This window comes from Callorhinus ursinus, unplaced genomic scaffold, assembly GCF_003265705.2.
Source record: "Callorhinus ursinus isolate GAN/ISIS: 27379988/994484 unplaced genomic scaffold, GSC_fseal_2.0 scaffold1, whole genome shotgun sequence".
In the NCBI taxonomy this organism is placed as follows: domain Eukaryota; kingdom Metazoa; phylum Chordata; class Mammalia; order Carnivora; family Otariidae; genus Callorhinus; species Callorhinus ursinus.
The window spans coordinates 132,509,494-132,526,129 of NW_027397063.1; the positions used below are offsets into that span (position 1 = coordinate 132,509,494).

General features: G+C 43.1%; 1 long non-coding RNA gene across 2 annotated transcripts in view; it reads left to right on the forward strand.

Moving 5' to 3' along the window:
• Positions 1-15,481, forward strand: part of LOC112832499 (uncharacterized) — a 55,399-nt gene extending 39,918 nt beyond the window's left edge. For both annotated transcript variants that reach the window (XR_012380861.1, XR_003210401.2), the window contains one exon: positions 14,953-15,481. This is a non-coding gene — a long non-coding RNA (uncharacterized lncRNA). The remainder of the gene's footprint in view (positions 1-14,952) is intronic.
• The last annotated feature ends 1,155 nt before the right edge of the window (positions 15,482-16,636 follow it).

A 16,636-nucleotide genomic window follows, 5' to 3' on the forward strand; every position in this document is an offset into this window, starting at 1 on the left:
CCCCACTGCCTTATTTCATTCCAGGAATTCTTTCTAATAAAGCACTTTAATGTAAATATCGGTCCCCAGGTCTGCTTCTGGTGAACCCCTCCTAAAACGCCTTTTCTATGGGATATAAATAAAATGGCTCACCCGAGGCCCGCAGAACATAAAAGCAAAAGAAATTAGGTAGACAGTGAGTCAAAAAGAAAATGGGAAGTTTTGCCAAAAGTCAAAAATATGAGCCATAAATCTTTGGGCTGCCCACACTGGCCTGATTGTCACTAGAGTGAGGCAGCAGTATTTTCCACAAAAGTACAAAATAAATTTGATATCCTTGCTAAACATTAAGCCATTTGTAACACTTGAACATCAAAATCTAATATTGCTTATAGCTAGTAAGGGGGGTCAGCAAAGAAGGAAGAGCAGAATGACTACCATAGCACAGACAGAAAGTGTTCCTGAGCCTGGCCCTCTCCCTTTCATGGAGACACGAGAGGAGATGCAGAGCTCTCTCATTTATGCATGATTTTTTCCAACCCAGGTGAGTGATTAGCTGCAAGGTTGAACTAAACAGCCATGTGTTATTTTTCTTGTTAAGGCGCTAGTCTCTAGTGACTTCAGGCTCCAACCTCACAAGAAAATCAGATCATGGCTCAGACGATCTGGAGATTCATGTCTTTGTGCCTGACTCTGCTTGCCGCATGGTGGGTAATTTTAGCTAGAGGATACCAGGTCGGCATCACGGAACCAACTTGATTTCAACAATGAACGGATCAGTTTCTGAGGCTCTGGGAAGACTGGATTTCACGTAAAGACTAAAACTTTCTTTCCTTCTTCATTTTTAATTAAATAAAGAATCTGAGAACCAACAGGCCAAGAAAAATAGGAAACCATTGTATACAACATGAATATCAATGGGTCTAACAGGTTCATTCTTAATTCACTACTCTAGAAAGAAAATATTCTGCCTTCTTGACAAAAATGAACAACTTCTAGCAGATTTTAACCACAGAGTGAGGAATAACACTTTTAGTAACTCAAAGTGCTAATTGACCATGTAGGTATCACCTGAATTGCAGAGACATTCCCAAATACAATGCTACTCCCATTACTAAAATAGGAACCACATTTAGCATAAACAAACAAACAAAAAGACAGGTGGAATGACTCAACAGAAAAGAGATGAACTTGGACCTTTCTGTAAGGCTTTATCAAATGTACTTTTAGTCTAAATGATGACACTTTGTGATTAGTCCACAGGTTGAGTTGATTTTAAAATGGATTATATTAAGGAGATAAGACCAAGTTGAGTAAGGTCAAAAGTTTACTTTTTATGGCCATAGTAAGTCACTTTACTTTCTGGGCTTTTATTTTTTTGTTGAAGTATAAATGCATAGATCTTACTTTTGCAGTTTGGTAAGTTCTGACAAATGTATATATATCCATGTAACTATCACCAAGATCATAACTGAGAAAATTTTTGGTGCAACAACTTTCCTCATGCCCCCTTTCCAGTCCACCTCCTGCCTTCCAGAGTAACCACTCTCGATTTCTATCACCGATTTTCAGTCTTCATGTAAATTGTACCGACCAATATGTGCTCTTTTGTGTCTGTCTGCTTTTCTTCAGCATAATGTGATTGTGATTCATATTCATTGCTGTATGTAATGCTAATTTGTTCCTTTTTGTTGCTCAGCAGTACTATTCAGTTGTAAAATGTGCTACAATGGATTTACCTATTCGCTTGTTAATGGACATTTGGGTTGTTTCCACTATTTGGTTATCATGCATTGGGCTGCTACGGACATGCTCATACAGGTTTGTTTGTGGATATGTTTTCAATTTTCTTGAGTGATATCTAGAAGTAGAATTTTTCATTGTAGGATAGGATTGGCCTTAACTTTATAAGAATCTTCCAACAGTTTTCCCAAGTGGTTGTACCATCTTTCACTCCTCCCAGCAACATAGGGAGGTTCCAATTGCTCCACACCCTTGTCAAGATTTGGTAATGAGGGTCTTTCTAATTTTAGCTATAGAATGGATACTATAGATAGAAATCATTTTGCAATAACAAAATAGACTCAGATCTTAATTACATCCTCCCCAATTTGCAATGATTTCTTACCACCTTCGTAGTTTATCCTGATATTACCTGCTTTGCACTAATCATTTCATCTCTTGGCCACCAAGAGTAAGTTACTGCTTTGAAGGGCTGTGGAATGAGCTATTCCAAAACAGATGACATTTTTTGAACATTCCTGTTATTTTGTATCATGTCTACCTCTTTATACCTTCATTTGTTTTATTGAACACAAATTCTCATATTAACACCTCTTCTCAAAATGAGAAATTCCTTAATGAAAGAAGCTAATTGTTAAGTGGTATAGGTAGATAGAGCATAAATTTCAACACCCACCCCCATTTCTTCAAAAATTATGGTGAAAGAGAAAGTGGTTTCAAGAACACATTCTCACTGTGTTCTTCATATATACAATCATAATTTTCTTAAATTCAAGCCATATAGATTGGATCATGTTAGATAGACATAGTTTCAAATCAAATCCTAGGTTTTTGGGGCACCTGGGTGGCTCAGTTAGTTGAGCATCTGACTCTTGATTTCAGCTCAGGTCATGATCTCAGGGTTATGGGACCAAGCCCCATGTAGCCCTTTGTGCTGGGTCCGAAATCTGCTTAAGATTCCCTCTCCTTCTGCCCCTCCTCCAGCTCGTGTGTGCTCTCTCTCTCTCTCTTTTCCATAAATAAATAAATAAATAAAATCTTTAAAAAAAAATAAATCCTAGGTTTTTAATTCTTCATCAGCTAACCAGGTTGATTATTACGGTTGACTGGTTGATTGGTATGATCAATTTGTAGGGTCACTGGAACTTCATGTGGTAAAGGAGTCTCCCACTTGGTTACAGTGTGTTGAGAGGCAGTATAGCAGGTGGTTAAAATTACACACCTAGATGTAGACAACCCAACTCCAAATTTTGGCTCCATCCTTACCAGTTGGGTGGGCTTAGACAAGTTGTTTAAACTCTCTCTTCCTTAACTTACCCACATATAAAGTGGGATAATAATAATATCCATACCCTAGAGATTATGAGGAATAAAAGAGTTAAGATGTAATAAATGTTCAGAATTGTGTTAAGCACATTTTAAAAGTTACATGAATGCACTATTATTATTCATTTGGAAAGTACTTATTAAGTGCGGGTGAATCAAATACAAAGATTATGGGGTCACATTTAGATTCTATAAAGTACAGCAGTTGATTAGTGATGTCTGCCATGATGTATGTATTGCGAGTGTATGTGGAGGGGATGATTGAAATGCTGTACACATGCCAAATATTGGTTACCTTGACTGAGGCATCAGAATTGTACTTTGTTTTTGATAAAATCACATATATGATGTGGAAGTATGCTTAACCTCATATGAAGCTAGAGGTTGTCCACTCATGGCCTGTGAGCCAAATCTAGGCATGGGCTGCAAGTAGTGGCTAACCCAATGATTGGCACAAAGTAGATGGTCAGTAAAGATTCCCCAAATGAACTGAATAAGTAAGTAAGTGAATAAACATTTCTATACTGTCTTCCTTTTACTACCTAATCATTCTCCCTTTCTATGGACTGGAAATTTGTGTTAGCTTCTAGATATACCTTATTCAGCAAATCACAAGGCCTAGTACAGTGTGGTATATGCAAAGAGTGGGTATTCAATAAACTGAGTTCTTGTAACCAACAATAGATTTAGTAATAGACAATAGATTAGCAATAATCGATTAGGCAATTGTTGGTAAAATTTAGATATGGTCAGACCTGGGTTTATGCTTCAGCTCTGCAACTTTACTAGTTGTGTAAATACAGGTAAGTTGGCTGACATCTCAGTTTTCTTAATCAGTAAAACAGAAATAATAATTCTTCCCATAGAAGATGTTATAAGGCTTGAATGAGCTAGTATATGTAAAGCATAGAGGTACTCCATAAATGTTAGTTCCATCTTTCTTTATACTCTATATTTGTTGGAAACTAAAACTAGTGAAAGAGTAGTAAATTGAACATCTTTGTTGTCTCTCTCCCATTGGGTAGCAGCTATGGCCTTTGTCATAGAAGGCAACTGACTTCACCTCCAGGTCCAGATGGGGCTCGTGTTTGGTTAATCCAATCTCACCCCTTTTGCTAGACTCACTGGTTCTTTTTTGTTGTTGTTGTACAATTATTTTAATAAAGTAAGATAGTAAGTGAAAAGTATAAAAAGCAAAGCTGGCTCCTCTCCCTTAGTGAAGTATCAAGGGTTTGTTCATAGCCCAAAATTAGTGATGCAGTAAGTGAACAACCTATAAATGGGCCAAGGCCGATTGTGGACTGAGGCTAGAAACCAGGCTCTACTACAAATCAGGCTAAAGTTACCACTGCCCAAAATCACTGCTGTGCAAGAATGAACACTGAGGGAGCAGAACCTTCTGGTAAACCTGGGCACTTGTAAAAACACGACTTAAGTCATACTAAAAATAGTGTAGCAGTAGTGGACCTCCAACTAAGTAATCAACAAGATAATACACAAACTCGAAAGCATGAAGCTGTTTAGAGAACAGAGGCGTTAATAAACTGAGCATATTGCACTAGACAGGCGACCACTTCTGTTTCTCCGAAAACTTGAATTGCATTTCCCCGCCCGGGTAGAATTCGTTGCCTGTGAATGCAGAGAGAGCTGATCCCCCCTGTTCCATGCTGACCGTCAGCCCTGCGGGGAGTTCCTGCTCTCGCGACTGGGAGCAGAACTTGGCGGCCCGCTGCACGGCTGCCAGCCGGGCAGTCAGTTGTCTCCGGCGGGCATCTGCGTGCTCCGCAGCCCTTGGCGTCGGCTGGTTCACGCCCTTCGCCCCTGGGGCCGCAAACTGCAGGGACATGCCTGTGGCCCGGGCGTTGCCCCTCTCCACGTGGAGCCTCGGACTCAAACCCACACTCCACTCACACACCAGCCTCCACCGCGATCCCCGCACCGGAGAGTCCCCTCCTTGTCCGGGACCCACTGCGGCTCCTCCGTGCCCAAGGGGCGGCCAAGGGCACTGTGCTCCGACGCCCTGCGCAGGCTGCTGGGGGAGTGCCCCAGCTTCTTGGCATTGCATTAGGCAAGCGGCCCCCTTGGAGGGCATGACGCCTCGTCTAGTGATTGGTTCTTGGTTCAGACGGCGATTTGCGCATGGCATTTCTCCACTGCGGGAAATGATTCAGGAATGGGCGTGAGTCCAAATTATGGACAATAATGCATGAGAAGAGGCTTTTCTGGGAGCTTTTGGGAAATAAATGTGCTTGCTGTCATGAAAGAGTTCCTAGAAACTGCTTTTCTCGCCCTGAAAAAAAAAAAAAAAAAAAAAAAGGATAATGCAGGACTGGCGGCAGCCATAAAATAGCACTGATACACACCAGTGCTTCATGGAAATAAACTGAGACCTTGATGTCACTGCTCAGCCAGAGAAAAAACAGCCTGGACATCTCAATTATCTCTGGACTCCGCTCAAGTGAGTCCTGATATTACCTGCATTGTTTAAGGCACTTTGATCTCAAACCTAATAATTCTGTGATCTTATGTAGGAACCAATATGGAAACCAAGGTCACATTCCATCCCTAGAACTGGTCCTGGGCCAGACTGTAAAGCCACTTAAGTTTGCCTCTGGGGTCATCCAAGCATCTCCCACCTTTCTGCTGGTTTTCTATTGAAACTCTGCTTCTTTCCTCACTCTGTCACCCCTCCAATTCTGCTCCCATTTTCTAACCCTGTTTTCCTCTCTCCTCTCTCATTGGAAGCAAAGAAAAAAAAAAAAGTAATAAAAAAACAAAATACAAAGAGCACCATCTCAACATACCTTAAGCTGGGGAAAAAAAGGTGGGGAATCCTGATTCATACTACAGTATAAGTGACTGATATATTTCCATGTAACAGGAGTAAAATTACAACAAAGTCCAATGACCCTGATAATGGTGGCGTTGCTAACATTGTCTATGGCAAATCGATAGGCAATGCTGTCCTTGAAGCCTTTCACATCATGTTGTAAAAGCAGCCATCATTTATACCTCCACAGCTAATGTGTCTACCACTCTACCTCGTTTAATTTTTATTTTAGGCCTGCTTTAAGGCAGCATCTGGAAGAAAGCCATGGCATCTCCATCCTATTGAGATCGTAGGAGCTAAAAATAACAAAGGAAGTGAGCAATTGGAAAGCATCCCATCATTAAATATTCAGGAACCAGAGCATATCTGATTGTGTCACCTTATAAAGTCTCTGCCCTTCAGAAGTCTACAGGATTAGAACTGGGTATGCCAGCAGGGTGAGATAAACACAGACAACTGTGTCCCTTACTCCTTACACTTGGACTGACCCACTTCTCCTACACTACAATTTTAACTTCTTCACCCTCCAAAACGTCCCCCATTCTCACATCTTGACCACAGAACCAGAACGTACTCTCCTTCTCTCTTTGTTTAGACAGTCTAGTTCCACGGTCAACTAGATTGTTAAATGTTTACTTTCTAGGGATGGACATTTGTCCTATAAAAATGTACAAAATTCCAAATCCTTGAAGCAGTACTAATTACCTTCCAGGGATATGAATTACTCAGTGAAGACCCCATCCTAAAGACATTTGGGACCTGGTCCTATCCATTTCTCTAAACTGGGCTTTGACTACATCCTTCTCAATTCTATTCCCCCATTTGGTCAGATTTCCAAATTCCACCATGTAAAGCCCCAAGGGGTTTGATTCCACATCAACTATGTTTCCAAAAGACTTCAGATCTCATCACATCTTCTTTGGCATCTAGAGAAGAATCCTTTTTTACCTCTCTCCTGTGCTTTGCATAAGCTATGCAACTGAGACCACGTGTCTCTGAGCCTATGTGATTGGGCCATCTTCTTGGTCGGGAAACCTTGCTTACAGTTAACTGAAGTCTCCCTCCAGCCTGAGGTCCACTTTGACCGTCCTCCCTCAAGCTTTTATTACCACATGGAGTGTGAGCAGCCCCTGGGAATTGTGATTTATCATAGCCTTGTGGTGAAAGCAGCAGAACCAGCTGCAGGATGCTGCAGAATCTATTTGATAATGGAAAATCCAGATCCGGGCAGATGGATGTTGTATTTGGAGGAAATGCCATCACATGACCAAAGTTCCTGCTCTGAGGAGAGAACATACAGATGTTCACATACCAAAGAAGTCATGGTGCTTCCCAGTGGATAAAGCAGCACTTTATTATTTCCCGTCCTTCACAACCCTAAAGCCATAGGGAAACTCAGGCAATCAAAAGGAAATGAGGCTCATGAGCAAGGACGGAAGCTTTATCTGTATCCTAAGCGATATGTTTCCTTTCTTCATATGTTTGGCAACCATGGAGCAGAAGGAGAATGGTATTTATTTAGTTCTCATTAATAATGACCTTTACCTTTAGATGAGGCAAATATATTATTGTAATCTTAATGTGATTTCAACAGAACATTTCATACCTCCTAAAAGATTCTGATTCTGCTATTTAAACATACTTGAATTAAAAAAATAGCATTTCTACCTGTCTTCCTTCCTTTTATCCTTCCTCCCTTCCTCCTTTCCTTCCTCCCTTCCTTCCTTACTTCCCTCCCTCCCTCCTTCCCTCTTTCCCTCCTTCCCTCCTTCCTTCCATCCCCAGCCAAGACTCATTAGGTGGCACAGAAAGACCTGAGGTTATTCTCCAAAGATAAAGTTCAACTGCACAAGCATTTGTTGGGTTCCTACTCCGAACAGAGGCAGGTCCTGTACACACATAAGAACGAACTAAAAATCGGGACGCCTGGGTGGCTCAGTTGGTTAAGTGTCTGCCTTCAACTCAGGTCATGATCCCCAGGGTCTGGGGATGGAGCCCTGCATTGGGCTCCCTGCTCAGAGGGGAGCCTGTTTCTCCCTCTGCCTCCCACTACCCCTGCTTGTGCTCTCTCTCTCTCTGGCAAATGAATAAATAAAATCTTTAAAAAAAATGAACTAAATAGAAATATGCCCTTAAGAAGCTTCATGTAGTTAAAGAAGGACAAAAACAAATGGATCACAAATGACTGTAGCATAAAGGAGAGCAATAAAAATATGACCACAATGGTATGGGCACTCAAAGAGGGGAGAGCATCATGTAAAGCATTAGACCTCGAAGAATGAAGGGATTTTAGACCAACAGAGGGTGTGGAGCAGAGTTAGACACCCAAGTTTTGAATCGAACCATCCTTTGAATGGTCATGAACATTGAATTTGACTGTTCATAGGTCTTGGCAAACATTTGGGTATCAGCTTCAAACCTGAGAAGTCAATTTTCCTCGTGTTTCATAAGGAAGAAACTTATGAAATATATATATTTAAAGTAATCTCTAAGCCCAACATGGGGCTCAAACTCAAGACCCTGAGATCAAGGGCCACATGCTCTACTGACTGAGCCAGCCAGGTGTCCCAAAACTGGGACATGATTTTTAAGGGAAGGTTTTAAGGGGAATCCAGACATTCTTCAGACCCTCTCAGAAACCTGGCTTGGGGCCATGACAGCACAGTAATTTGGCTGGCCCAGTTGTAAAGTCCAACTCTAGAGACTCAATGAGAAAAGACAGCGTAAAGAGATACCCATCACGATGGTGTGATGGGTGAAACTTACTTGCTACTTGGCCTGAACTTTGAAAAAAGATACAAGAGCAGCCTTTTGTGGCTATGGATATGAATATCTTGGTCAGAATTACTAAAACTTTTCTGACTAGAATGATCATATTTTTAAAAATGAAAAAGTCTCATCCCTAGATCCTAGGAAACCTGGATTTTTTTTCCATCACCAGTGCTCTCTGACACGTCAAAACGGGGCACTCTCAATTCCCCTCACTTCATTTTTTTCCTGTTATTTTATGCATCATAAGGTTGAAACAAAGTTACTAAAGGGAAGTGCTGAAGATGTGCAGATGGGTCACAGACAGCCTCTTTCTCCCTACTGTCAGTCTCTTCTTCCCCTGCATCCCACTTGCGAGAAAGGAAGGCTCAAGCTCCAGACACAATGGCGATGGGGACAACCCCAGTTGTCCAAAACGTGAAATGGTGTGGACATCTAAAAGATGATAGTAGTGGACCAAAACTTGAAACAGTGTGGACATCTAAAAGATGATAGTAGTGAGAGATTGCCAGAAGGAACCGAAATTGGACAATCTCGGAAATAGCAGTAAAACAGAAACCAAGAAAGGAGACCAGCAGAGAGGTTGGCGGGTGTGAGCCCAGAGAGCGCACCATGGGGCGTCCCTTCCCTGTTACTGTCCTCTGGATGGTGGTCGTCAACCCGGGGCAGTTTTGTTTCCCAGAGGACGAGTAGCGCTGTCTGGAGATATTTTTGCTTATCACAACTTGGAGGGGTGGATACTGTTGCCAGTAGCAGTGCGAAACATCTTACACTACCCAGGACAGCCCTTCACGAAAAGAAATGTCCAGAATGCCAAGCTTAGGAAACCCTGTCCGAGAGCGGAGGTAACGACCAGGATCACTGCTTTATCATATTTATTGTTGTTTTTCCACTTATAAGAAAGTAATCAGCCACATGTAAAAATAATACCTATTTAATCTGGAACATTTTATCAATACATTAAATGCTGTTTTGTCATCATCCTATCCATTATGCCACGGAAGTTCATAGTCTGTTCATTCACCCCCGCGGCCAGAGGTTATGAACTCACATGTCAACTGCTTCTCGGCCGCTGCGTGACACCAAAACACATGATAAAGTCCATACTTTCTATAATCGCTTAAACCAACAGGAAATACTTTGACATTATTTTTGTAGGAAAAAAAAAATTGTGGTCAAACTCTTTCCAGGAAAGAGTAATTTAACATGTTGAAGGGAAAGCAATGTCTCTTGAAATGTTCAAACAAATGGAGTTTGTTTCAGATGCCAAGCTGGGGTCTCGGGAGCCTGCACCTGGTGCCCAAGCCCAGCACCCATGGCAGGGGGCCGATGGCGCTGTCACCAGCAGCAAGATCCGGAGTGCCATGAGGAGAAAATTGCAGGAATCAGGAGCCAATAGAGAGGAAAAGCGTCCTGATTACATTATGGTGGTGGAGGCTGAGACAAGTCAGGATGACAAAGGACCTCCTCCGTGAAGGAACAATTTGGTTCGCTTCAGTGTGTTTCCAGATGTCTGCAGCCCAGACCGACGCATCGGCATCAGCTCTGAAAATCTTTAGGAGGTCGGGCTGATACTGCAACCAGGGCAAAGGGCACAGATGTACTTGAGAGATGGCCCGTCTAGATTTAAATCCTTATTTTCCACTTACTAGCTATGTGATGGGAGCAAATCACTTAACCTCCGGTGCCTCATCTGTTAAATGGATTTTGTTGTTGTTGTTGTAAGGCTTGCAGGAGACATCGCGGGCATGCTGCTAGACCTCCCAGCAGCCGTTTAGCATTTTCTGCATCCCTTTTCTGGCTTTTCTCTACCTTTGCTTTCACCTGCCCATTAACACCTGCAAATCTCTTTGGTGGACTTCCTCAGCCTCCTGGAGCTGCTCATGTGCAGGAGCATGGAACTGGAATGCCTCGGGGTTCTCTTTACCCCGGTCTTTAGTCTCACTATGCAAGAAAGCTCAGCAATCAAGTCCTGAGGCGTAATTTACACTGCTGTGCTCCCATGTGGGATCAGGCCTGCAGGATTGTGCCAGAAATGGTACCTACCCTTCTTTTTCGTCCTGCTGCCCCTACTCCTTTATGGGTTAAGGGAGCACCGCTCTTAATACATCCTTGCACTTGAATCTTGCCTCAGGAAACTTAAATGAGTTAAAACACGTAAATCACTTAGACCAACGCTGGTGCATAATAAGAGCTTCATAAAACGATAGCAGATATTCCACTTCCGATTCTTCGTATTAAATGCTGACTTTGTGCCAAGACTGTGTCACTAACACTCATTTTGTCATGTTATCCTGCCCCCCGATCTGTCTTTCCTTCATGAGGGAAGGAAAAGCCAGAAAAATAAGCCAAGCTTGAGCTGGCAGGAGACAAAAGAGGACCCAATACCAGAGTCAGAATTCAATACCCAAAGAATTGCAGAATAGATTTTGGGGTGAGCGGGCAGCAGCAAGTCTCAGATATTGGTGGAGCTCACAGCCTGCAGGTGGAAATGGGATGGGGTGTGAGTGAATCACTGTATGGGCTGGTAAATCCTGGTAACAACCTGTCCAGTTGCAGTGATTTTCTGACAGCTGGGAAAATGGGGTCCCAAGAGGCAAAGGTACTTGCAGGGGGCGGCACAGCTAAGCGGATCACATCTGCTATGCCGTGCCCCCTTCCTGGCCGTGGACTCCTGGCTTCCCCTGAGCAAGTCATAGGTGAAGGCAGGACGCTGCTCATGTCCTTAAACGGAAATGAAAGACACTCATGAAGGAAGCACAAGGGTAGAGAACACTCTCCGAAGCAGGGACCATCCATCAGTCTCCGGCTCTCTGGCCTGCCCAGAGGCCACTCTCCAGAAGATGTGTGGCAACTATGCAGGATCTGATATGATTTTTTTGCTTTTCCCCCCGGCTTCAGTGATGAAGGGTAGCAGAATACGCCACCCTTTGAAGTATTGGTTATTTTGAACTGTAGGCACTTGAAAAATAGCAAATGCAGGGAGAGGCTTTCTCTGAACTCCCCTCATCTGCCTGAGACACATTCCCTGAGCGGAACCCAGTTGGCATAGATCCCCGCCGCGGCAGTGTCATCCCCAGGGAGGGCTGAGTCCTGTTGCAGAGGAAGAGACTAGATGTTGATGTTGACCCCACACTGTCAGAAACTGTCCTGTCTCCCATCTGTTCTCAGGGCCCATTCATCTTTTCTAAAAGTCATTGACTCTCCCCTGAAAGGCCTATGTCCCCCTCCCCTTCCCTACTAAGCTGCTTTTAATCTGAGTTTTAATTAGGCCACCCGGGGAGTTACTCAGTTTTCCTGGGGATGTCCAAATGTATACATAAGGCACACATGTTAATAAACTGTGGATTGTTTTTCTCTTGTTAATGCGTCTTTTATTATGGGGGTATCCACTAAGACCTCAGAAACATAGAGGGAAAATTATCTTTCCTCCATTACAATGGCATGTCTTCACAACTAGATGCCCTGTTCTCTGAGGGGAGAGACTCTATTTTATGCTTTTTTGAAACCCCCTATAGTATTTAACACTGGGCCTTCTACACGGTGGGTCCTCAACAGTATTCAGCTGATTCATGTTTCACTGTATGGGTTTATCCTATGAAAAGAGAACTGTAAAAAAGCTAAAAAGCCAATGTGAATTGTCAGTGTTTAATTACAGTGTGATAATCACAAAAGACACTTCACCAGCCCCATCTCTAGCTCCCACCTCCTTGACTCCTCTATGTCCTACTTAGTATTTCAGAGTGGTTGTGTGTGGGCTTTCTTTTTTGTTTGGTTCTGTTTTTAGCAGAGAATTGACATCTTTATTAAACTGAGTTATTTAGTCCATAAACATAGTCTGTCCCTCCACTTATTTAGGTTTTAATTACTTTACATCCACAATGTTTTGTGGTTTTCATTGCAGAGGTCTTTTAAATCTTTTATTAGATTACTAGGTGTTTGATACTTTTTTATCATTTTATTTTATTTTTCACCATGATAAGTGACCTCTTTGATCGCCATCCCCTGTTTCCCCCATCCCTCCAACCACCTCCCCTCTGGTAACCGTCAGTTTGTTCTCTATAGTTAAGAGTCTGTTTCTTGGTTTGTCTCTCTTTTTTCCTCCTTTGCTCGTTTGTTTTGTTTCTTAAATTCCATATATAAGTGAGATTGTATGGTACTTGTCTTTCTCTGACTGATTTATTTTGCTCAGCATTATACTCTCTAGATCCATCCATGTTGTTGCAAATGGCAGGATTTCATTCTTTTTTTATGGCTGAGTGATACTCCATTGTATATATGTGCACCACATCTTCTTTATCCATTCGTCTGTTGATGGACACTTGGGCTGCTTCCATAGTTTGCCTATTGTAAATAATGCTGCAATAAACATAGGGGCACATGTATCCCTTTGAATTAGTGTTTTTGTATTTTTTGGGTAAATGCCCAGTAGTATGATTGCTGGATCATAGGGTAGTTCTATTTTTAACTTTGTGAGGACCCTCCATGCTCTTTTCCATGGTGGCTGTATCAGTCTGCATTCCCACCAACAGTGCGCTAGGGTTCCTTTTTCTCCACATCCTCTCCAACGCTTGTTGTGTCTGGTGTTGTTCATTGTAGCCATTCTGACAGGTGTGAGGTGATATCTTATGATAGTTTTGATTTACATTTCCCTGATGATGAGTGATGTGGAGCTTCTTTTCATGTGTCTGTTGGCCATCTGGATGTCTTCTTTGGAGAAATGTCTGTGCATGTCTTCTGCCCATTTTTTAATTGGATTATTTGGGGGGGTGAGTTGTATCAGTTCTTTAAATATTTTGGATACTAACTCTATTTTTTGGATGCTAACTCTGTTTTCTATTCTTCCTCTCTCTTCAGTGTTTGCATGATTGTGTACTGAGACAACAAAAACAGCTTGCATCTGCCCATCTCCCCTCTTTCTTTTCCTCCCTCCCAATAACCTAAGTGCGTAGGCGGAATGATATTTCTGCCTGGGGATGAATAAGTGGAACATGATGTGCTGGAGAAAACACTGAAGTGGCAATTGCTATTGACTGAATGTTTGCACCCTCCTCCCGCATTCATATGTTGACACCTAGTCCTCAGTGTGATGGTATTAGGAAGTGGGGCCTTTGGGGGGTGATTAAGTCATAGAGGTGGGGCCCTCTATGGGATGGATTATAAATGGGATGAGTGCTCTTGTAAAAGAGACCCCAGAGGGCTCCCGGCTTCTTCCATGTGAGAACACAGTGAATAAACTGCTGTCTATGAACCAGGAAGCCGGTCCTCCCCAGAGCCCAACCATGCCGGCATCAGATTTTTCCAGACTCCAGAACAGTGAGAAATCAATTTCTGTTGTTTATAGGCCACCCAGTGTATGGTATTTTCTGAGCGCAACCTGAATGGGCTAAGACAGCGACCAATGTTTTCTGTGCTTTGCTGTGCCTCTACCCAGCTGTGAGGTCCTGTGCAGGTCACTGATACAATTCTGGGACTCAGTGAAATGAAGGGATCGCGCTAGATCTTCACTACCCAATAAGTACTACTAGCCACATACGGCTATTTACATTTAAATTAATTACAATCACAGATCCCTGGGTGGCTCAGTTTGTTGGGTGTCTGCATTCGGCTCAGGTCATGAACCCAGGGTCCTGGGTTTGAGTTCTGAGTTGAGCTCCTTGCTCGGTGGGGAGCTTGCTTCTCCCTCTGTCTGCCTCTCCCCCTGCTTATGTTCTCTCTCTCTCTGACAAATAAATTTTAAAAAATTAATTACAATTAAATAAGATGGAGAATTCATTTCTTGCTCACACCAGCCACATTGGAAGGGCTCAAGAGTCTCCCGGGTCTAGTGGCTACCACACTAGACAGTACAGATATATAACATCCCCATCCTTGCCAACAGTTCTAGATGGCACCAGACTAATGGGCTCGCAGCTCTTTCCTAGCTCCAGGACCCAAAGACTCCACGCCTAGGGTAAGGAAACAAGTTCACCATAGCCTGAAAATGTGAGTAAATGAATTCAATCTCTGCATGATTTAACATGACTGTGGAAAGAGAAGTAAAGTGGTTATGTATTATTAAGAGGTCTGGACACACTGAAAACAAAACAAAACAACAAAACAAAAACTGTGAGGTACTGCTGATTTGAAGAGTTTTATTCTGGCTGGAGTGACCTTGAAAGCACAAACATTCAGAACCAACATGGCACTGTCAATATCCTGGCTGGGCGCTGATGAGATAGAATGTTTCATGGCTACGTTGGATGGTGTTCAGCTGCTTTTCCTTTTTTTTTTTTTTTAAGATTTTGTTTATTTATTTGACACAGAGAGAGCACAAGCAGGGGGAGCTGCAGGCAGAGGGAGAAGCAGGCTCCCCATGGAGCAGGAAGCCCGACGTGGGACTCGATCCCAGGGCCCTGGGATCATGACCTGAGCCGAAGGCAGACGCTTAACCAACTGAGACACCCAGGCGCCGTTGGCTGCTTTTCCCAGATCTCACCTCTACACACCTGGGGCCAGTTGATCGGTGTGTCCCCGGATGGCTGTTGCTAGAGACAGGAGCGACTCCTCTGAGGCAGCGCCCAGTCATGCCGTCCAAGACCAGCCATCACTCAGGCCAGAAAAATCCACCTGGATTCTGAAGTCACATGTGCCCTGTGTTGACTGGAGCAGGGCTTCTTAGACGAGACGTGGTGACGTGGTCCTGCCATGGTCATCTGTGAGGAGAGTTGGCCGTGTGTTACTACTAATAAAGTAAGAATGGTTGCATGCTGTTTACATTATTGTTATGTTATTATTACTTACTAAGAATAGCAGTTGATATTTATTGTTTGTGGTATTGATTATGATGTCCCATGGATTGTGCACAATAGCCTACATCTCATAGCTCATCCATTCCTCAAAACAACCCTAGGAGTGAATGTGGGTGTATGTTACCACCGCCCTGCTCTGAGGAAGAGGTACGGGCCCATCAGATGTGCCCACACGTGTCCTAATCCTCCTGGTGTGCATGACCCCAACCTCCATCAATCATCGGGGAGCTCAGGAGTGTTCCGGTTCATGTGGAATACGTCACAGCAGCACTGCCTAACGCTGGGGCCAGATAAGCTTCACTTCTGCTGCATGATGATTGGGCAGTAGCCTCCTTGCTGGCTCTGAGGCTGGGCTGTCTTTCCTGGATGGCTAGTACAGCTACTCAGCACAGGCAGTACGTCTCGCTGGAATGGGGGCTGGAGGCTCCGTGGCACTAAGGACCCACACAGCCTCTTGGTGCTAGCAGCAGAGGATGCTCGTGCTGTCTGGAGGACCCCGGATGACTCTGGATCTCTACATGGACCCTCTAGATCTGGTTCCTCTATCCCAGGCCCCACCGATCTATTCCTCTAGGCCAGAGCAGTGGTGAAACATACCCACATAAAGTTGAATTTCATAAGGTTGTTTTGAGAAATGAATGAGATATGAGATACATCTCATTTTGCACCACGCTTGGCGTGTGGTAAACATTCAATACATAGCCCCTGTTACTTCATCCTTGTCATTGTTGATAATAGTTATAATAATAGTAATAATGACATTGATGATACAAATGCTGGTGTTTTATTGTTAGTAACTCACTCTTTGTAATTCAAGAATCTGATCTTGTCTCTCTGTGAGTGTTATGGAAAAGTTGAGATAAAGATTTGCTCTGACCAGTCATACCTTCTTCCATGCCTTGAGCTCACCCACACCCAAAACATATATTTCCAATTACATTTTACAGATGTGGAAACTGAGGCTCAGAGATTTTAAGAAAGTTGCCCAAATAGATACCTCTGCTAACAGTACTGTCACTTTTTGCATTTCCATAATGCATTCTTGAACGGGAAAGAAAAAGATGAGGTGACATCTGAGCACATAATGTGAAGACAGTTCACGACAGTGTGTTGAGCATGAGGATTTCATTAGTGTTGTGTGTCACAGCTGAAAAACAAGTTTTCTGAAAATGTAATGTGTCACTATCAAGAATGGCTC